Source organism: Podarcis erhardii (genome assembly GCF_964252035.2).
Source record: "Podarcis erhardii genome assembly, chromosome: 4".
Classification (NCBI taxonomy): Eukaryota; Metazoa; Chordata; class Lepidosauria; order Squamata; family Lacertidae; genus Podarcis; species Podarcis erhardii.
This window is the reverse complement of record NC_138508.1, coordinates 31182908-31206577: the sequence shown is the minus strand read 5'-3', so window position 1 is coordinate 31206577 and position 23670 is coordinate 31182908. Positions and strand designations below refer to the sequence as shown.

Sequence of the window (23670 nt, the reverse complement as noted above, 5' to 3'; positions counted from 1 at the left end):
TGCAGAATGCTGCATAGATTTTTGTAACATTACTTAATGCTGAGAGAAGAGCCTGTTGGCGAACGTGGGAAGCTGTGTTACACAGGGCCAGAATATTTGTCCACCCAGCCCAACTTTCGCTGTTACAATATGACTGGCTCATTCTTTCAGCTGGAGATGCCAGGGATTGCATCTGGGATCTCCTGCATACAAAGTTTGTGATTTAAAGCGAAGCTATGGTCCTTCCCAAAATCTCTTTTTAGTCAGTATAAACATTTGCTGGACATTGAAGTAATTATATTTTATCTGGAAAATAACTGGCCAAAATGTTCAGTAATCACAATGAATAATATAAAATTGATTGCTTTTGTTTCATTTATACCCCTTTATCTTCCAAGGAGTTTAGTGTGGGACCCGTGGCTCCCATCTCCTCTAATTTCCATAGGTCTACTCTGAGTAGAACTAACGTTGGATACAACCCACTGTCTCTCTATAGCAGGACTTTTCCATCGTTGAGCGAATGCTCCCTCTATGACCTCCTCCTCACACAGTACTGATGGCTTGAAATCAGCCTAAACAGTAGTAGCAGAATTCCTGGATAAAAGCAATAGTGAGAGGCCAGGGAAAATGTGGCAGTGCCACATTTAGATAGACTGCTGAGGATACATCACTTATATCATCTACTATTTCCTGGTTTTGTTTTGTTAGGTTTTATAGTTTATTTTAAAACTGTTGTTTTAAAACATCTAAACCGCAGAGCATCAGTAGTCACAAGTTTCATTTTGTTTTATTCATTTATAACATTTTATATACCAGCTTATCGGCTATAACTCTACAACTGTTTTACTTCACCCCCAGAGGTGCACTCTTTCACTGTCTCCTGAGATGCCAACCAATCACATACCAACTTCATTGTCCATCCTCCCTTCTTCACAGCTAGTGAATCAATCAGTATTCCTCATTTCTCTTCCAGTGTATCTTCCCCCGTCCTTGCTTCTGTAATCACCTGGCATTCTCCTCAAAACTGACATCAGTTGTGGTGGCCCTTCCTGCAAACAGGTGAGGGCTTGGTAAATAGTGCTTTTCATTTCCTACTTTACTGCAGCTGCAATCGTTCCCCTCTTATATACTCCAAGTTTTGTTTCCCCTTCCCCTCAATTTAATGCTTGAGGTAAGGAAGGGTAAAACTAATAAAGATTTCCAGGCTGTGAATCATGATGCTCACTTGCAAGTAAGTATCATGGAGCATAGGCTTCCTTTTGAGTAAAGGTGATGAGGTTTCTAAGCAAAGGTTGGGTGGTCATCTGTCCTGGATGCTTTAGCTGAGATTCCTGCATTGCAGGGGGTTGGACTAGATGACCCTTAGGGTCCCTTCCAACTGTATAATTCTATGATTCTATGACCAAGCTTCTAAAGCTGCACCTCTACCACTGTGGGGATTACTTCTGAGTAAACCTGCACAGGCTCAGCTGCAAGTTGTGGGGAGGGGAAGGAAATCTGTAATTATGTCTGGTAGGAAAAAGATGGAGGAGAAGGGGAAACGCTGACAGGTTTTAGGAGTTTTTGTATATAACTGAGATCGGATCTGTGGAAAGCTTTTGAGTACAGGCCATTTCCCCACCCCTCAAACAGAAGACTTGCTTTGGCCATTCCCCACCCCTTAAACAGAAGACTTGCTTTGTGCAGCCAATCACACACCCCACAAATCCCTAAGTAAATCCCCACTTCTGTTCCACAGGCATCCATTGTATTGATTTTCAATTGCATTTTTATTGCTTCTTTTATTTCTTGTATATTTGTATTACAATCCGAATTTCACAGAATTCAAACTGTGAAATACTGCACAATAAAACACAATACAAATAAAAGGGAGGAATAAAAAGACAATTAAAAATCATACAGCTTCTAGCACAGCACATTAATATTGCTCCAACAGGCAAGAAAATCATTAATTGGCCTAACAGAACCGTCAGCAATTTTCAAGTGGTCCATGAAAAAGAAAAGGTTTGTGAACCACTGCTGTAAAGCATATGCCCGCATTCCTTTTACAGCAAACTTTCAGCCAAAATTTTATTCCTTAAATAGGCCAGTAATTAACTGCTACCATAAGCAATAATTTAGAGGAAGGGTGGTTTTTTAAAAAAATCTGAACAAGAAAAGGCCATTCACTTGCAGAAATTAATACCAATAGTTGGTTGGGTGTGGGTGTGTGGAATTCCACTCAACAATGACCAAAATGTTTTTTTTTTTATTTATCAGAGACAAAAAAGGGGGTAGGGTGGCAATAAATGGAAAAAAGGGAAGAATAAAGCAAAGATCTTGAAACCTAAAAAAATGTGCCTAAAGGCTCAGGAAGATGCTCTATTTGTACTAAAGAAAAGGAAAGGAAAAGGAAATGTGCATAGAGTATGAATCAATGAAAACAGTTGCTTTATGGAAAAGGTTTATTTTTTAAAAAAAAACACTAAAGTGCTGCATTTCTGCGAGCAAAATAAGTAGGATGCTACAGGAACATAAAGTATATCTGATAAGGTGCATACTTAAAGGGTAAAGTGATGATGGGGAAAGAAGCTTTTAAAGACGTCAATATATTTATTTTACTGGATTTTCTTTTAAAAGTGCCTGAACATCCCCCCTCCCTGAAATGCTGCATATGTTGAGCCCGTGGTGGATTTATTCCCATTTCAAAAAGTTTTATTCTGGGAAAGGAACATTGTTCAGGCATCCCAGTAGTTGTCTGATGATGTAGTGAATCACTGAGATATTCCTAAACTAGTCATCAACAGAATAAACTAGACATACACTATTTCTGTGTGTATAGACTTGGAACTTCCCCAATTGCATGGAATGAAGGGAGCAGGGTCTAATTTTAACAGCATAAAGGTCTTAAACAGGTGAAGACCACAGAACATTTCCCCATTTGAAGTGCATCTAGCAGCAGTTTCTTTCTGAAAGTGCATCTCTTCTCATCTGAGCATAGATGCTGCAACTGACCTTTCCTGACAGGAAAACACTTTGAAAGAGGCTGTGGAGAGGTGGTCTGTGGGTGTGGGGAGGGTTATGCATTTCACATTCAAGTGCATAACCTGGTAATTTGCATTTCAGGTTGCCTCCCGCCCCCTTGCTACATGACTGGGACAGTTACTTGGAAACACACATGACCACCACTGTTACATATATTTTGGCCCTAGGATAATTCTGCCCATGGCTACTGAAATACATCAAACCCCATTGATCTGAACTTATAATTTGCCCAATCATGTACAAACACAGTGATTTTAAAATTTTGCTGCAATTCGTCTCAGGAGCAAAAGATGAGAGGTGGAATATTAATACTTCAAATAAATAAACAGCAGCATTCCTAATCTTACTCCACCTCGTACCTCACCCTCCCCACCCACACCAGCCAAAACAGAGGATGTGTAAAGCATGGTGATGAAAGTATATTAAAGCAAGATGATCTGGATATGTGCCTTTGGAACCACTACATTCATCACATTCCCTCTGAAAGATTCCTCCCGCAAACTGCAGCTCTTTAACAGGCCCAGCCCTGTGCCTAATGCAGCAAGCTGGATCTTAATTCTGTGGGCAAGATGCCTGGATGCTGTGATGCACCAGTGAAAATTCTGCTGCAGCACCAGATAAATTTTAAAAAGGGAGGTTTTTATTGCATTAAATATGAATGTGAATCATGTGTTCCTGAGAGTCACTCATGTTATTTATTTTTTATATTGCACCCAATTTATGTCCTTGCCGTCCTCGCATTTTCACAGTTTGCAGAGTACTATAATTCTACGCCATGAAACCTGCAAAAGACAGCTGTGTGAGAGAGGGGCACAGTCAGTTTAGGGCTGTGGAATGTACACTACTTACATTATACTTGGCCTTTTCACGTGAAATAAACAGAGATCAAGCATTTAATTTATCAACCCACCCCACCCTCTTTCTGGTGCTGACATTCCTTTAAATAAAAAATTACGCTTCCCAGAGAAGTTAATTAAACAGCAAGCAAGATGGTTTAGACCGCCATCCACCCAAGCGCAGCTGGATAGAGCAAAACCCCAAACACTGTATGGAAAGGTCAATGGGATTTGATGTTAGATGCAATCACCATTTCTGTCATCATCTCGTAAACTGAGTGATGTAAGCGTAAGTGTGGGAAGAGGAAGTGGGGAGACTGCAATCTGCAGGACATGTTTTGTTTGTTTATTTTTTTATGTTTTGCCCAGAGACAAGTCATAACATAGAGATAGCCTTCTGACTTGCAAACAGAGGTCTGGTGTGACTTCAGTGCACTTTAAATGCTCTGGTTTAATCCAGGTACTGAAATAAATACTGGTAGCAGAAATAATCAGGGCATCTTTACACCAAAAAGGACCATGATCTACCTGACTCCGCCCCCCCTTCCCTTTAACTAAAGTGCAATATTATCTACCAGCAAGAACAAATTTGCATAGGAATGCCCCAGATAAAACGTACAGGTGACAAGAGCTAGCTGTAACAGTGGCACCTTGGAGCAAGGGTTTTTGGATCAGTTTAGTTTGACATCGTATTTCCTGCAGTAGTCAACATTGTTTTTTGGAAAGCCCACAAGCCAGGCTTCTCTCCACCCTAACAGTCACCATGCAGCAAGTGGTATTCATCTGAACACAGTCATCCTATTTTTCCATCTTGTCTAATGGCATGATAGAACCTTTCTGCTTGAATGTCTAGTGAATTCCACAGTGGTGCATTATTGTATTTGGCCCCTTTCCCATCGTGTTTCCTTTTTAGGTTATTTGGCATGGAAAGCCACTTAGGCAGTTCTGTAGTCCATCCTCTATGAACAGTGCTTGCTGACGGCACTTCAATTTGGGAAAGTCTGAAGAGCTCGCTTTGGAACCCTCAACCCCAATTGCAGCTTATTCCACCTCTTCTTGCTTTCTTGCACTCTCAACTCCACCTTGGTTCCTTCTCTTTTTCCCGAGCACGTTAAATCCCTGGCCCCAGAGAAACCAAGCAAGCACTGCTGTCTAAATGCTTGCAAAGCCAGAAGCTCTTTATGAGTTCCGACATGTAGCCCAGCGGTATTGCATGGCCAGAAGCGGGATTCTTCTGCTTTCTGTTTCAGTGTATTAGGCTCCTGAATGGCAGTCTGTTGAGGTAGCAGGCCAGGCCAACTGTCAGTACAGTACACAGAAAAGCTGGTTTCACGTGCTTTCCTTCTGCTGAATGCTTTGCTGGGGGGAATCATTGCCTCAAGTTTCCAGCTTTGTCAGTACAACTCCACTCAAGTCTCCTTAACACACTTCTAGTCGGAAGTGTGAGAGGCTCTTGTCACAGCAAGGAAACATCTCCTTTTTCTTCCATTTCCTGGAAAATCCAGAGTCCTTTGAACAGTGGTGCTTGAGCAGACCATGCAAATTGTGGAAAGGAGGCTACTGTTAAAACAGTGGCCTCGAAAGAGGGTAGTGTCAGTCACTCGGCCAGAAATGTGAAGCAAGTGGGAAGTCTTGCGAGCAGTAGTGGTGTCTGCAGGCATTACCATATGGCACTGTTCCCCCAGGGTGTTTGGGAACTGACTTTGCAACTGCTTCAGGGGAGCCAGAGTGCACTGTGGCATGAAGCCTGTGCCACAGTGGGGGAGGCAGATGGCATGCCAATGTGATACCTGCAGTCCCACACAATGTCATACTGTTCCTCTTTGGATGGATTTTCCTTATGCTCACGGTACGATGGAGTGCTGCATTTTCAGGAAGGGGGAGGGATTTCTTCCTCAGGCCTGATTCTGGATGTGTACGTTGTTTGTGTCAACATCTTCCCTCTATGGATTTGTGGACCATATACCATTAGCTGCAGGAGTTTGGTCTCTTTGCAATGGTATTTCTGAATTATATAAACTCACCTACCTGTGTTAACCTACTAACCTAGGGCCAGAAGCTTTGATGTACTAGAGTGGACTGTCAAACAGATTTTACCATCACAAAGGTCTTCCTGGGGTTTATTCGGAATATCCTTTCTTGCAACTTGAAGCCATTTGTTTGGGTCCTACCCGCCAGAGCAAGGAGAAAACTAGCTTGCTTCATCGTCTATGTGGCAACCCTTTAGATATTTGAAGATGGCTATCATATCTCTTCTCAGTCGCTTCTTATCCAGGCTAAACACAGGGGCAGACTTCAGTAATCTTTCATAAGGCAATCTGTGCAAGGTCAATATTTGGTGCCTCAAAATGGATTTTCTCAGTTGTGCTCCCCCTCAACTCAGGGCCCTGTGTGTGGGAAACACCCGCAATGCCCTAAACCTGGTGCTGCTAAACATACCCAATTCCCTCATTTAATTGCAACTCTCACTGGACCTTGGGAATACACAACCTTGGTTGGATTTCAACAATCCTTCTATAGAGGAATTTCTGCAACTCCTGTGACTAATCATTTACATGCAGGCATCTCTTATGTCAACTCGCAGTATGAAGATGATCAGGGTTGACTGATCTAGCAGGTCTGTATAAGAAAATCAAAACCCTTTTCAACCAGGAAAAATGGGTAACAACAGTTGGGGGCATGGAGGATACATGCACAGATTTTTGCAGCGGAAGGAATTGAGCTGTTTGCCTCTGTCTCAACTAGTAAATTTTAAGCACAATATCACAGGGTTTACACAGGTTGTTACACTGGCCCTTGTTTCATGCCTCATTTCAGCACTGATGCAGTTAATGCAAACTTGAAAGCAGTTAACCTCTTATCTGTGTGGGCACGGCCAGTGTTGTTTCTAATATGTGTACATTGCCTAGCAAATTTTGCAATAATAATAATAATGATGATGATGATGATGATGATGATGATGATGAAAATAATGAAAAATTCCGTCAGATGGCAAACTGAAATGACTGAGTGCCAACAGAACTGGAGCCAAAGCATGACAACTGCGAAACAAGACAAAGATATAACCATGCATGGAGGTGTGCCGAAGTACAAAACATTTTTAAATCCAACACCCGCCACACAGAGAAGGGAAGTACTAAGCACACTGCTACTGTTTTCAGTGGTGGCTACATATACAATGCAGCATTTCATCTATGACTTCTACTACATTCATTTGTGGTAAATAATTCAGTGGTGTTATGATAAAGGTACTTCCCCCGCCAGAGGAAATTAAAGATCCCGTTGATCCAGTGGGTATTACTCTGGTGATTTCTTGCCAATGGCATTTTGTATAAGAATGCAATGACATGTGTTGAATAAAGGCAAACTGTTTATGCTCATGTACTTGCTACTGGGAAATAATCAGGTAAAATAGCAAAATGCTTCCTGTCTCGGTTGTCAACATTACAAAACACACAAGACATATGGAATAACGTTTAATAACATACCCCAGGGTAAAGCTTCAATTGATTTGCTTGTTGTGCTAACCATCAAGAAATTCCAGCCCCTGGTGTCCCAAACCAGAACAAATTTTCTCCACCCTTTACCAAGCGGGACAAAGTCTCTTTGAAGTGCTCCTTTTCATGTTTCCAGATAGCTATACCCCTTTCTGGGATACTTCCCTCCATTGCAAACCCCACCCTTGCCCTAATTCTCAGTGTTCTGTGGTTGATTAAATAATCTATGGCCTTTTGAAAGCATTTGTGGGAGGGAGCTATTGGTTCTTACTTGTTGTTATTATGATATGCATTTTGTGTTTTCAGTTTGTATTTTTATGCTGTAAACTGTCCTGTGATATTCTGATAAAGGGGTATATAGGAATGGGGACCTTTGGCTCTCCAGATGTTCTCAGACCCCACCTACCATTAGCCCCAAGCTACCATTTCTAATGGTCAGGGATAATGGGAGCTGTAGTCTAACAAACAAATGGAGGCATACAGGTCCCCCACCCCTATATTTCACTATTAACACATTCACTGAACCTCCAACCACATGAACAGTAGTTGGAGTCCCTTTAATGCAGAGGTACTGTTTCAGAAATAATTCAGTACAGTATTCTAAGTTCTAACCCAATTATTAAACAAGTGCAAAGATCAGCCTTTCTAATGCTAAGTTAAGAAGTACCAAATATTGGATATGTTATATTAATATAACTTAAAACAGACTAATATGAATGTCACCACTGCCCCCTCATTTCCCTAGGTACCTTGAAGCCCTTGAGGTGACATTTAGCATTGCCTGGGAATAACCTTAGGGCATGTGCAAACCACAAGAACTCTTGCTGCTGGTGCAGACAGACACTCACGTAAGTACATCAGGTATGAGGCTAGTGTAATTATGATGGTGCTGCTGCCAATGTCTGCTACAGACCTGCAGCTCCACTCAAAAGCACTGTCGATGCAAGTGGCCAGCATGCCATCTAGAAAACCACAGAAGTCAGCAGAAAGGGCACCAGCAAGGGAAGCCACTCAAGGCAGCTTGCCCATGGCTCCCCAGAAAACTAGAGTATGGCCTAGGAAGAACAGTGAGAATGACTTGCCTGATTCATAATATGATATGCATTTTTTGTCCTCTACTAAATGTCATTGCCACAAAACCAATTCAGAGTAAGCACAGGAAGCACTGTGCTCACCTGGAATTGACATTATGAAATTGGCATCACATCATTGCGTAAGTGACCAATAACCAACTGGAATCAGGAAGTGAAGGAGAAAATGGGGCTGAACAAATTAACAGGTGTGTGTGTCATTTTATGTTCTTATTAATAGCCATCCAGTGGATCAATATAAGAAAATTCATTTTTGTATTACAAGTGAGAAAACATTTGGTCCAATTGTAATTAGATTTTTAATTGGAAGGAAATTCTGCACATCGTGCACCCTGGAGAGGGTGGGGGGGTGGCATTACTGTCTAGACTCTGTAGATAACTGTATATAGATGGTTTGATCCAGTAGCTTTTTAAAAACAGGAACAACAACCACAACCCCTAGTTATGTTGTTGTCACTGAGTTGGTTATATCCCAGATCTAAGCTAAAGACTTGGGGAGGAGGGAACCTAACCTTCAAAATGTTCTTGATCATTTGCCTCTGACATCCAGTTACTGGAATCAAAGTGAAAGGGGATATTGTTCCCTCATAAAATAATAACCAAGTTGGCATATTTAAATAGGCACCATGGCATGTGAAAAACATGAGCTAAGAACTACATATATTTCAAAGAATGAGGAGGAATGCCAAAATGGCTCTAATAAGACTTCTGAATGAAGTTATTATTCATTGCATTCCCAAAAAGAATCAAGTCATGAAAGAATAGGTTGGAATGGAATCTTAGTGAATCAGTGTTCTGTGACTACTGAGCATGCTCAGTCCTCACTGAGTTTCTTTGTTCTTCCAAAATTTGTTGCAGTTCTGCAAGTCTCAGGGGTTCCCCCTCCCCAAGCATGTTGATATCTCCCCTCTTGCTTTCTCAGTGGGTCTGTTGGCATTCAGCAGTTGAGCTCATTATTAGAAGATTGAAACGGAGCTTGGTCGCCACTAAAACACCAATTCAGAGGTCCACTGCAGAGGATGGCAAGTGGTGGCCAGTTAAGTCAAGCTATTAAGAAACTTTTGAGCCCCTACGGCCCTCAGCCAGTGCCCAACTTTGCCCACAATTGGCACTTTAACATGCATATGCTATTTAACATGCATATATATGGAACCACCATCCTTCCCATTGGTTCCATATGCATGTTAAACGAACTGAAGCAGACCAAAGATTAAAGGCCATAGTGTGGAGAGAATATCACACACCCACCCATGCCCCTCTCTAGGACCAATCTTCCAGGAAGGACTGAGGCCACCATATCACTGTTCCTCCCAAGCACAGATAACCGACTTCACATACTGTTGTATCGACTCCATAACAAATATTAGACTGCAGCCTGCTTTGGTTTGGCCCATTACAGAAGCTAAATTTGGACCAAGACTTCTACAACATTTGAAGCAGAAGTTTAAAGGCCTCCTCATTGCTAAGCTATTTCATTCTCTCCCTGCCCCAGTCCTGCACCTTGCATTCTCTCTGGCACCTCTTCTCAGGCAGAAAAAGGCCATCATGTTACCAACATAATTAAAAATGGCATGCGAGGCAGCTTGGGTGAAAATCTCCCCCATTAATTTTTCATCTTTCCTCAGGCAACTCTGCCTATGGATCTGCACTAGGCATTAAGGAAGACTTGTCGACTAAAAACCATTAACATCTTCCTCCTGGGCCTTGTGTCCTGTGTGCACACTCAGCATCGTTTCTGCCATGTTGCTCTACTAGAGTGACCTCTGTGGGAAGCAGCTTCACCAGCACACCATGCAGCAGCTCAAAGCAAATTGCTTTGCTCCCATACGGGGCGCTCTCTCAGAGGAGCCATGCATGACGTAGGAGCAAGTCCCTTGGAGCGCAGCCATTAAGTGCAGCACAGTGGCTGCTTTAAATGACTCAGGAGTTTAGGGAAAGAGTTCATCCGAACTAACTTCCTCTTCCATCCCGCAAAGCAATCAATTTAATCAAAGGCGCCAAAGCTGCATGTGACAGCACCATGCTGTGTATTCCAATCCTGCTTAATGGAGTGCACAGAGTTCAGATTAGGAATCCAATCCCTTCTAATGGGTATCTCAAGAAGTTATCCAACCACTAGGCTTTAATTTTTCCTGACCATGCTCTTCCTTCTTATTCAAGGCAATATTATCAAGATGATTAATCCTCCTCACTTCCTCTCTGCACCCAAATCCTTCCTGCTCTCATCTTCTAATCTTTAACACTGTCATATCACATCTTTGCTCAAACACTGTGGGGGGAGAGAGATACAACACTTTCCAAAGGAGATTTCATTCTGAATTAGAAATTCAGAAACATACACACAAAGAAGCTTGATGCCACTGCTCTTCCACTCACATTCATAACTCAAAACATTGAAATACTAAATCCTTCCATGGCACTCACATGCTGCAGTTTTAAGCACACTTGTTTGCAGGTATTTTCAATTAAAAACAGTGGTACCTTGGTTGTCAAATGACTTGGCTTCCGAACAAATTGGCTCCTGAACGCCGCAAACCCGGAAGTAAGTGTTCTGATTTGCAAACTTTTTTTGGAAGTTGAACAACCAATGTGGCTTCCACGGCTTCTCATTGAGTGCAGGAAGCCACACCTTGGTTTTCGAACGGTTCTGGGAGTTGAACGGACTCCCGGAATGGATTAAGTTTGACAACCAAGGTACCACTGTAGCTCAAACTGTAGGCTGAGCTAAACTGTTCAGATAAAGCCCTTAGCTTAGGTTTCCAAGGACTTCAGAGGTGGCAGCAGTATAATCAAATGCTTGTTCATATGCACACTAAAGTTTTAGATAAAATCATGTCAGGTGAAAGATCTGTGTAAAGAGTTGGAGAAATCAAGTGAAGAGTGGAGAACGTTGGGCTAGGGAGATGCAGTCCATTAGGATCTCATTCCCTAGAGTCAGTGATCCCCAGCTCCTCATATATGAAATGAATTTTATAACATAAATAAATAATGAAAGTAATATAGTAATATAGAAAGTAATATAGCCCCATTTCTCCAATGGACATCATTGGAACACACATGACACCTCTACATTGCAAAAGCCAAACATGTCTAAGGGTGGTCAGTCTCTGGACAAGTGACCATTTGGGAACCACATGGGTTCCATGACAAAAGACAGGCAGAACACAAATATGAAAAAATAAGCAACACATAGCATCTGACACAGTTCAGAGGGACAATGAGCCCTATTTAAAGGACTGCTGAGAAGGTACAATAATTACTGGAAGGCATTCTGCCAGTGTTATAAAATTATAAATAGCAGTACGTGGGCAAGATTGTGAACGAGTTTCTATGTCTGAGCGCACACATTTAAATACTGTGTTCCTGTACATTTTGAAGATGTGAGTGTCACCTCCAAGATTGTGCATCTGGTTGTTGAAAGGAGCATGAGAAATGGTCTTGTCTTAAAAACAGTGCCTGTGTGTATATGACTTAGTCACTAAGTGGCACTAGTCTGGGGCCATTTTCATACTTAAAACACTCTTATACCACTTTAACTGTCACAGCTCCCCCAAAGAATCCTGGAAACTGTAGTTTGCTAAGGTTGCTGAGGGTTGTTAAGAGATCCCCTATTTCCCTCACAAAGCTACAATTCCCTAAGTGGTTTAACAGGCAAGCCTTCCTCCCAGGGAACTATGGGAATTGTAGCTCTGTGAGGATAATAGAGGTATCTGGATACATACATTTGTTCTCATTATTGAGTTCTCATCTTTCCATAAAATAAAAAAGTTTGCCTTCTATGGTGTATATTTCTAGCTTATCAAACTGTTCCAGACTTTTTGAACAGTCCAATATTGTATTTCTTAGCAGATGCCAACCACTCTACTCTCATATATGCAAAGAAGACCTATATTAACTCAATAAATATTCAAATAATAGAACAGAAATATGCATGAGTGCTCAGGCTGCAGTGCACTTTGCAAATAATGATGAGCCAAAGGTGTGGCTTGCCAAAAAAAGAAGGATGGGAAAAGGTATCATTAAATAACCTTATGAGCTGTTTAATAGTCTGTAATGTATTGGGGTTATATTCGTACCGCAATAAAAGTTCCCATTAGCACCAAGTAGTATAGTAAAATATTAATGTAGATGGAAGAAATAGATAACCTTGTTCTCCAGCTGTAGCTTCATGAATAGTCCTGCTTTACTCTTTCTTTGCAATATGAATTAAGCCCAAAGAAAGGCATTATATTGAAAGTGTGGCAGTTACATTTTTTATGCTAGGCACATCTGTGTTACAATTACTTCCCATTAATTGCAATCAAATCTACTATGCAATTTGTTTGCCCTCTCATTGTCTTTATCCCTTGACATACATTTTAATCAGATCATTTTCTTCGTGACTAACATGATGCCTTTGTTTGTAAGGCATCAACTTATCTTCCCTCCTTGCAAATACCCACTCAACTACTTTGTAAGCAACATCAAATTTATTTGACACAATAACCTTGCTATGACCAGCTTAAGAGCTCAGCCACACATGACACAACCTCCTCCAGCACTGTAACTACTGCATATGTCAGTGCCACCTGCTGAAGCAGTTGTGTGACTGTTGATCATGCACGCTCTATATGGATCGGCTTTCTGCATGCCACTGTGATCAATGAGTCCATGCAGCAATATACAGAAAGCTGGATCCTCTCAGAAGTCATGCAGGCGGAATCAACAGTCACATCTGTCTCAGTGGCCGATACCGGCAGGCAAGTCTTAGTTGGGTGCCTTGTATTCCAAATTCCATTCAGCACTGTAAAAGTAATAGAATGGAAAATGGCTCTCTCTGGTAGTCAGTTTCTTTCCACAGGTGGGCATATTTTGCAAAGCCTAATATTGTAGTCTTCCCTGGATGTGCTCTAGAATCGAATTTTTGAGGGCTTAATTCTCAGAGGTACAAATTGTAACTGTGTGTGACTTCCCTGTTAGAAGACACATGTGCAATGTTGGAGGGGCAAAAATAGTAAATTGAGCGCCAATATCATTTACCTTTTAAAATTTATTTGAACTTCAGTGCTCAGGCCCAATATTCCTCCTGCCTCCACTGTCTGGGTATCCAAAGTCTATTTTAGTTCTCCTTCTCAAGTGTTTGCTAAGCAATACATTTCGATTCGGAAGAACATCTTGGATACAGGGCACTTCAATAAAAGCTATGATAAATTACAAAGGAAAGGAACAGTGCCTCGGTAACTAGAATGAAAATGGATCTGCTGACTGCTAGCCTAGTACCAAGGAAAAATGAACAGAGGGAAAGGCCAATTAACTGGTTTGCTGAAATGCAAGCTGAACGCTTCAGATAGCTCTTGCGCATTTAAGTTCAGTTAATTGATTTCTGATTACCTTCCAAGACGATAGGCTGGAGAGGAAAGGATGGTCCTATAAATTAAAGTGCAGTATTGGAAATAAAGCACATAGTGGTAGAAAATAAGCATCCCCGTATTTTATCCTAGATTCTGCCCCAGCCATCTACAGAATGGATACCTCAACCATGTGTAAAGCTGCCAAAACCTGACCAGGCACATCTGCGCCTTTAATAATCACTTTAGGCCAGAGAGTTCAGCAGGTTGTCTTTGAAGCGTTTGAAATTTATTCAAGTTTCACAATTGCAGTAAAAGATTGCAGCATGTCACTTGGGAAACATGGGCATTGATTTAGGGAAGGAATTTATCACTTCTGGGATTCAAGAGGCTATTTGTTACTGGTTAACTTGTTTACTGTTTCTGATTCTAACACAGCCCATCACGAAAGTTCAGTGTGGAATTCAGAATATTTAAGGATATACCACAGCTCATACTTAATTAAAATAAGTTATAACTTGGGATGGAGGGGGGAAATGCATCCTTTAGCATTTTCAAAGGTGACTTGTACAGTTTAGAGAATACGACCCTAGGTCACTGGCAGAGCATTTCTTTTGCATGAAGACACCAGGCTGACTATCCAGGCAGGGCTGGGAAAGACTAGGAACAGAAACTCTAGAAAGCCAAAGCAAGTCAATATAAACAATACCGAGCAAGAAGTACAATGGTTTGATTCAGTATAAGACAGCTTCCTATGTCCCCATGTAGTGTGTTGAGAGAGAGAGAGAGAGAGAGAGAGAGAGAGAGAGAGAGAGAGAGAGTTTTCTGATTCCAGAAGTAACAAGGAAAGCCTATGTATCAATGGAAGCAAGTGTGTCCTAAGTCTGCCAGACTTTGAGACAATGCACTCTAGCACATGCTGCAGTACATGTGCAGTACACACAATGTGGTTGCCATGGTTTGGCCTCTTGTAAACCAAGGAGCCTTCCTTGCTGTACTGTATTTTGCTGGTATTCCCTTTGGTACTGACTTTTGCCGTTTGCCTGAACTTACCTCTGGATTGTGTTAAGGACTTGGACTAATCCTCAGTGCTCTGCCTTGGTTTGTTTTGGACACCGATGCACCATCATCCCAACTCTCATGGGCGACTTGTTCTGTGTTCGAGGCTTATACCTCCCTGGACTGGAATCCTAGTCCCTGAGAGCATCCACTGGAGCACGGCATCTACATTATGTAATCACATCACATCTAGTTTGGTCCTGAGTTTGGAGAGAGCAGTACTGGACATGAAGGAAGAACTGAGGCCTAACCTTAAACCTCAGCCAGGCCTAAAAGCCTCTTTGTTAGTCTTATTCAGGTATGCCACAAACTCATCCTGCCCATTCCAATTGTGACACAGGATTGCCACATACAGTGGTACCTCGGGTTAAGAAATTAATTCGTTCTGGAGGTCCGTTCTTAACCTGAAACTGTTCTTAACTTGAGGTACCACTTTGTTCTTAACCTGAGGTGCTGCTTGATCATGATTTCTGTTCTTATGCTGAAGCAAAGTTCTTAACCCGAAGTACTATTTCTGGGTTAGTGGAGTCTGTAACCTGAAGTGTCTGTAACCTGAAGCGTCTAACCCGAGGTACCACTGTATTGGCCACATGTGCTGAATGGTACAGCAGATAATGTTTCAAATTTACCCTAAAACTTGCACCTGTAAATATTTAATACAAATTTAACAGTGTTTCCAACTTGGCTCCCCATTTTTATTTCCATTGAGGAAAAAGGGCTCTCAAAACCTAATGTTTGGAGACAAAAACTGAACTATAAGAACAGTGTTTCTCAAACTGGGGTCTCCAGTTGTTGCTATACCACAACTCCCATCATCCCTAGCTAGCAGAACCAGTGGTCAGAGATGATGGGGGTTGTAGTCCAACAACAGCTGGCAATTCAAGTTTGAGAAACACTGCATAAGAATCCTAACATTCATTTAAAAAATGACACTTCTCCCATGTGTTGAGGGGGGTGGGAGAGGGAATGAAAATGGAACTCAAGTTTACCCTGATTATTCATAAACTAGAAAGCAAGCAAGCAAGAAGGGACTTTAAAATGTTTCCATTTATGCTTATCTTAAAGTATGCTTTTAATTTTTGAAGCTGTGGGATTATCGTCCACCGTGAATCAAGCACATGGCAATGTGGAATGCAGAAAGGGCTCTTGGGTACCAATCCTCTCATCTTTGCAAACACTTTTTAAATTAAAGTGCCACCCTGAGGCATAATATTTTCTGCTCTCCAGGCATTAGCCACATATTTTATGCACGGAAAATATATTAAAAGCACTGTACTTTGCTTTTCTTAATTTTTTCTTGGTTTCCCCCCTCAACAGCTTTGTAAAACAATTAAACCTACAGTCTATGGAGATGCATGGAGAAACATATCATGAGCACAGCAGCACTATCAGGATTGGGTTTGGAAAGGCAAGCACCAAGGGAGGAGGCAGAAGAAACAGATGCATAAATATAGGATGGGGGATACCTGGCTTACTAGCAGTACATGTGAAAAAGATCTAGGGGTCTTGGTGGACCACAAGCTTAACATGAGTCAGGAGTGTGATGCAGCAGCAAAAAAAAGTGAATGCTATTCTAGGTTGCATCAACAGAAGTATAGTGTCACAACCAAGGGAAGTAATAGTAGCACTCTCTTCTGCCTATGTCAGACCACACCTGGAATACTGTTCTGAGTGCCACAATTTAAGAAGGATGTTAACAAGCTGGAATGTATGCAGAGGTGGGCAACTAGGATGATCAAGGGTCTATAAGCCAAGCCTTATGAGGAATGGTTGATAGAGCTAGGTATGTTTAGCCTGGAAAAGAGGAGACTGAGAGGAGATATGATAGTCATCTTCAAATATCTAAAGGGCTGTCACTTGGAAGATGATGCAAGCTTGTTTTCTCCTGCTCTAGAAGGTAGGACTTGAACCAATGGTTTCAAGTTACAAAATAGGCGATTCCGACTAAACATACAGAAAAAATTTCTGATAGTAAGAGCTGTTCAACAATGGAACAGTCTCCCTTGGGAGGCTGTGGACTCTTCTTAACTGGAGGTTTATAAGCAGAGGTTGGATGGCCATCTGTCATGGAAGTTTTAGCTGAGATTCCAGCATCGCATGGGAGTTGGACTAGATAACCATTGGGTCCCTTCCAACTCTAAGATTCTATGATCAGTTAGGAATGGAACCAAAAACAGGGAATGCCCCTCTTCTTAATTTAAACCTAGGTGGTGCCCAATTTCTGGTGCAAGACTTTGCTACAGTGTATTTATATGAGGTGCTGTAGAAAACAACGTGATGCTGTTTACATTCAGTGATAGGCACGTGTCATTAAGTCTACTGTGGCATATTTATGCATACACATTTGATTGGAGCATTTCAAAGACTGAACTTGTTTGTTTAAATAGCTTTTATGGAAGAAAATACTGCAGACAGACACATGAACCAAAGTGAGAGAACAATTATTCTGAATTGCTATATATGCAAAACAAACTGACAAATTTTAAGGTATTATGATTATTATTTATTAATAATTAATTTTGTATGGTGCCATTTATCTGATTTCAGGGTGGCTAACAATATAAAAATACAAGTATCAAGTCAGCAAAATCCACTGTGCAATTCTTGAACTTTTAAAGAACAACAAAAAAGGAATTTACCAATAAAATTGGACTAGAGCATTAATCTAGGAAGCAGTATAGGACCCCTGTTAGTTAAGGGCATACATTGCTGCACTGTGACACACCTTTAGAGTACCTTGATACAAATTCTCTGCTAAGTCTGTCCTTCTTGTCCCTCTGAAATGCAGTGAAGGCTAAAATTCCATGGTTGTTAATTGGGAGCAAGAAGCATTGATTTCAGCAGAACTTGCTTCTAAGCAAATATGGATAAGGTCAAATTGTAATTGCAAGAGTCGAGCAAACATCTAAGATAGAATCTACTCAAGATTTGGCTTTATGGTTTCTTTAAAAGCTCACATATTTTTCTCATTTTCATCTGAATCAGGTATGAGCTTGGTGATTGACATTCTCAGTGAAAAATATATGTGAGCTTACCCCAACTAAGTCCACTGTTAGAATTGTTTGAAGCAGCACAGATGTATGCTGCTACACATTAGAGGGTAAGATGCTAAGTCCATACAACTTACAGGGAAAGGTGGGATATGTAAAAGGTGTAAACCATAAAAATAACACAGCGAGATGAAAGCATGTCCAGATGCATGCTGGCACAGATTGAACCATTATCTCATTATGCCCTTATGGTTGCAAAGAGACTTATGCTACAAGGTTGGAAGGATAATCACCCACCATCTATTACTCAATGGTATGAAGATCTAAGTGTCCTTTCAACAGTGTAGCTTATATCCTTCTATCGGTGCAGCAATAGAACTGCTAACACATTTGCAAAGCTAAGCAGGGTTCAGTGTGGTTTCAAATTGTATGGGGGACCATGTGTTGAGATTCCTGCATTACAAGGGGGTTGAACTAGATGACTCTTGGGGTCCCTTCCAACTCTACAATTCTATGATCTACACTTATTATCATCTATTAACAGCTGTTTGGCCATATGAAGTGTTTATATTGAGATGTGTGTATTTACATTAGGGTTTGATGGATTATTCTTAATGTTAATGCGTGTTAATATTGTTTCTTTTTTCTTATAGTTGCAATAAAAAGACATAATAAATTAAAAAATCTAATTTCTCCCAGTGAAAACTCACATAGCATGGTGTTTCCCTTGGCTAACAACACCATTTTCCATCTATGCAAGACTATTTTACATGCTCAGCAATAGTCCAAGTTCTGCAGTATTCCTTCCTTTCCAAAAAGGAAAAAAAAAGAAAAAGAAAGAAAAGAAGCATCACTGCATCACAGCCTCTGATCTGGCCTCAGGGTATCTTGCGATGAGTCTTCACTCTCTGGTACATTTCCAAGAGTTTCAGTTTCAATGCTGTCACTTTCTTCTTGCCATGTTTGAAGCACACTAGTAGCACTGCTGACAATCAAATAAATAAAAAATGACGAAAGGCTGGGAATAGCCAAGCCAATATTTGCAACAGTTGCTTTTTTTCCTTTCTTTCAGTCTCCTGTGGGTTTGGTTATAGCCGGTCTGTATCAACAGACATAACTACAAATTACATTCCGTATTCCTAACAGATTCCAAAGGTATTTGGAATGGGGAGGATGGAGGGAGAGGGGGATAAATTGGGAGCACAAGTGAAAGAGGAGGGGAACCAATTGCAAGTCATATAATAAAAATACAAGTTGCAGATAAAGGCAAAACTTGAGTAGCATTTGTCCCATTTACCTGCAACTATAGACTGATCTTACGCATATTTGCTTGGAAGAAAATATCACTGAAACCATTAGGACTTTATTCCCAAGCAAGCAGCTTCCACTGCTTTTCAGAGGGTCTGAATAACACACATTGCATGACATGTCATATGCGTACACATGATTCTCCACGAAGGGCAAAGTGAACCCTTTTCCTATTCCTGGATTATTTAGCTTGAGTTTCTATGAAGGTTCATAGCCACACCAAGGAAGAGAAAAACCATTGGTCTTTAAACAGCCACACAAAGGGTTTAGTAGTGTATACTATAATACATAGTAGTGTATACTAAAGTAGTGTTGTAGCATTCATTTTCAGGGTGTCTCCATCTTTAACAGGATTCAAGCTCACTTTACTGGCCCTCAACTAGGCTATCACTGCCTTCATCCACTGATCCACACTTGCACGGCATCTCCTGATTAAGACAGAATGCAAAGATATAGCTTGAAGTTATCTGCATTGTGACACCACAGTCCAAAACCCCAGATGACTGCACTCAGCGGTTTCATGTGGATATTAAATATTGTGGGAGATATGAGGGAGGCTAATAGGACGCCACAGCACAGCTGCTATGGGGCTGAGCCAATGTCTCTCACTACAACTCCCTGGAAGACAACCTATACATTGTAGTGGAACCATTGCAATACAGTGTCTCCCATTCCACAGGCCTGCTCCAAGAGGATATCATAGTCGATGGTATTGAACATCACTGAGAGGTCAAGGAGAATCAATAAGGTACAGCTCCCATTAAAGGTCATAAATCAGGACGGCCAAGGTTGTTTCAGTACCATCCCCAGGCATGAAGCAAGACAAAAATAGGTCTACATAATTTGCTTCATCCAGGAATGTCTGCAGCTGGTTGGCCAACCCCCTCTCAACCATCTAGGCCAGGAAAAAGGATATACATAACTGGCCAGTAGCTATAGAAAACCTCAGACAAGGGGACCTTACCTGCATGATCCCTTCTTTCAGTGAGGTATTCTCAGCTCCCTGGACTCACTCAGCCAATCCCACCCTACAAGATTCCACAACCCAAGACAGGCAATGATACAGAGGGTAGGTGGTCACCCTAATTTCTGCCAAGTGCACTACCCTAATCCTCACACCACAATGACTGAAACCGCAGACTAGGGGAGAAAGGCTTTTTACTGGCAACCAGGAATCCAGGCTGCCCTAGACTTGCATATACTAATAATGAACTTCTTTTCAGAATGGTGGGCCCTTATGTGGTTAAAACAGTACCATTTACACAAAAGGGAGCTAATCAAGCAAGCATGAGAAAGTTTAAAATACATCGAGAGATTTTTTTAAAACCTAAAGGGAGGGGGTGACCCCCAGTGAGCTCAGTGAGCATGGAAAGCATTCAGACTGGCAGGGTGGATGGAGGAAACAGAGGATAAAGATAAGCACTGCAACATTTTATTGCAGCTTCCACTTGTCTTCTGTAAAGTTCAAACATAACACAATTCTTCAGAGGCAATCCAATGCATTTTATCGGTCACTATAATTATAACTTATGTACTTCTAGACTATTAAGTACACATCTCCATATTCTATTAATAACAACAAATAAGACACTTTCTATTATATGAAAACAGCAAATATATTGTATCTCTAGAATCCCCCCCCCAAAAAAAATTCTAATCTTTTGGTCAAACTAGATAAACTGTTAAGCACAGGGTTGATAATTTTATAAGCAAAAAGCAAGATGTAAGAGCCAACCACATGCTTAAGGCCACAGATTGATGTTTTTCACCTCCATGATTGATATTTTATTTGATGTTATTAGACTTTGATTTTATGCTGTATTTTTACTTATTCTACTACTTTGTTTTTAAGTGAGCTGCCTTGAATTCAGGTTGGGAAAGAGGAACCAATAAATCAATAATAAAATGGGGGGAAGGTTTCAATTTAGGATTAACAATTCTAGCACACTGAAATATAATTCCTATTATTAACTATATTTAATTTATTTAATGTTCTACACCAGTGTTGTGTTATTTTCTTACATAGTATACCAAATGTGCTGTATACTTTATAGAGTAACATAGACAGGTTTCGGGACTGAGACATTAACAGACTTCGAGCAATGAAGTAGGTCAATATAACGGGAATCCTAATAAAAGACCTAGGAGACCCACAATAGATTTGTCCTATATGGATTGAATATATTGGATGCAGCAGCTAATTTTGGCTAGAAAGCTTTGTGTAGTTTGGCCAAGTTGTCTTAATGGGCCCAGAAATATCCTAGTACACTAGAATCACCATATGGTTTGAAACATTTAGTGTCTTTTTGGGGAAACATTTATTTGGAGTTTATTTACATCCCATTCCCTGTCAAAAATAAACTCCATAAAGACATTTGGGGCAAAAAAAAATGGCAATGTGAATCTGTTAGCTGCAAGCACCTCCGATTTATAATAAGGTAAAATTACTGCAGGGGCATGAAAGCAGAGTCAATTCATGTTACTCTAATGGAAACAGCAATTGCTGCCCCAGGTAAGAGAATGTGCAAAATGTAGCCACCATGTCACAGTTATACCATTATGACACGTTACACCAAGGCCTTCAGACATCCAAAGGATAAAAGTGGAATCTATCACTCCATCAGAACAGAGAGAGTGAGAGAGAGCACCCATGTGGGCAAAATCAAAGGAAAACATATATAGAGGGAAGGGGCAGAGGCGACAATGAAATATATAAATTACACACACTGTTCCAACTCCCAAAGGCTTATTTCAACATAGGAAATGCATTAAATTCCAAGTATTAATGAGAAAAGATTTTACAACCGTAACTCTCTTGCAGCAAACAGTGTTTTCTACTAGTCAGAAAAGTCTGCCAGCTGTCCAACTACAGTGAAATGAGAAAGAGAAGGGCATTGGGTTTAAAGGGCAATAGGAAACACAATAGGAAACCCTCTTACAAAACATCAGTTATCCCAAATTCCTTATAAAGTTCTCAAACAGTTATTTATATTCCAGCATTTAAATCATCCCGCCTACTTAGTCATTCTCATGTTTATGTGAATAATTTGGATGTCATCACAAGACACTCAGCTTGCAGGGTTTCACTGAACTAAGAGAAAGTTTTTGGCAGGGGATACACAAACTGTCATTTGACAGCAGAAGGTTAAAACAGAAATGAGGCTGCCCATTCAAGATTCAAGGCCTGGCAGGACAGCAAAAGCCATCTTGGCAGACACCAATAGCAGCAATAACCCTGTAACAAACATCCAGCAACCTTAAACTTTCACTGTTGTCAACATACCACACATAGTGGCCTAAAAATGTCTCCGGATAAACACCCAGAATAAAACAAAAGGTGGGGGTAACTTTATTCACATTATATAAAGGTCCCCTGAAACAGTCTGCTCAGATTCTTGCCAACACCTGGGTGCTCACTAAGTGCCACATAGTCTCTAATTTAAATTAGAAAGGGAACTGTGAGGCATTTTTTATCTCAGATGTGTCCCATCAATCTAATTGAATTAAATTTTGGTATTTTGTCTTCAGGTTTCCCACTGCATAAGTCATTATCATTTGTGAATCTATCTATCTATTCCAAAATTACACAGCTTAACTGCTTGAGTAAAAGGATAATCTCTCTCAGCTGTTAGAAGCATTGCTTTGGAGCCCAGATGTGTAGTCTCTAAAGACCACAAGTGGCAAGGGTGTATGTCCCACACTGAAGTGGACACCTGCTGCAGTTCAAAACCAGCTCTGGAAGGAGATTAATTTACGACAGTGTAGACTTCCAAAAATACCAGGAACAGTTCCTGGATTTTTCTATCCACTCCCTGCATGAAACTTCAGAGAGCTTGTATGATCCTACCAACCAACACTCAAGGTGGCAAATCTGCAGCCAGACTGTAATAAAACTGCTACAGTATGATAATGTAAAATCAGATTAAATTAACAGAGCTATTCCAGGGTCAGAAAGTTATCCATTACTGAAGCATTATTTAATGTTCGCTAAATTTCTTCCAACATAAATGTGCTGCTTTCACAATCCATTCTGCTGATCAAGACAACCTGTCTCTCTGCTAAAATAACGTTAGAGATATATTTTTATTATTATTTTAAAAATGTAAATTCTATTGGCCTTAAGAGAGGATCTAAGGACAGAAAGAGATTTTGGGTGATGCAGCTGAACTGAATCAGTGCATCCAAATCACAGAGAATCAAAGCACATCCCACAATGATCCCCTTTAGATCTGCACAGCATGGATGCCTTTTCACCTTTTGGTGTGGGAGGTGGATTTAGGGAAGCGTAGCCAGCTGGGTTACACTGGGCATGGAGCCTCAGGGACGCCCCAACTAGGAATTTAGATGCAGCAATGTATCATTCTCAGTGCCTGCTTAATACATGTGCTTTATTTCTTTTTAGCTACTGGTCAGCTTTTGAATATTTGTTAACATCTACTTGTTATCAATAATTTAAATGATTTCTTTTGTATTTTTGTAAACCACTAAAAGTCTTGGCTTTCTTTTACAATGAAGTACTATATATGTTTTCTTAAATAAATAAAAAATATTTCTGATTT

The 23670-nt window shown here is 40.7% G+C and overlaps 1 protein-coding gene across 1 annotated transcript in view; it reads right to left on the bottom strand.

Moving 5' to 3' along the window:
• IGSF11 (immunoglobulin superfamily member 11) overlaps window positions 1–23670 on the bottom strand; it is a 175445-nt gene that overhangs the window by 83992 nt on the left and 67783 nt on the right. The window lies entirely within an intron of this gene.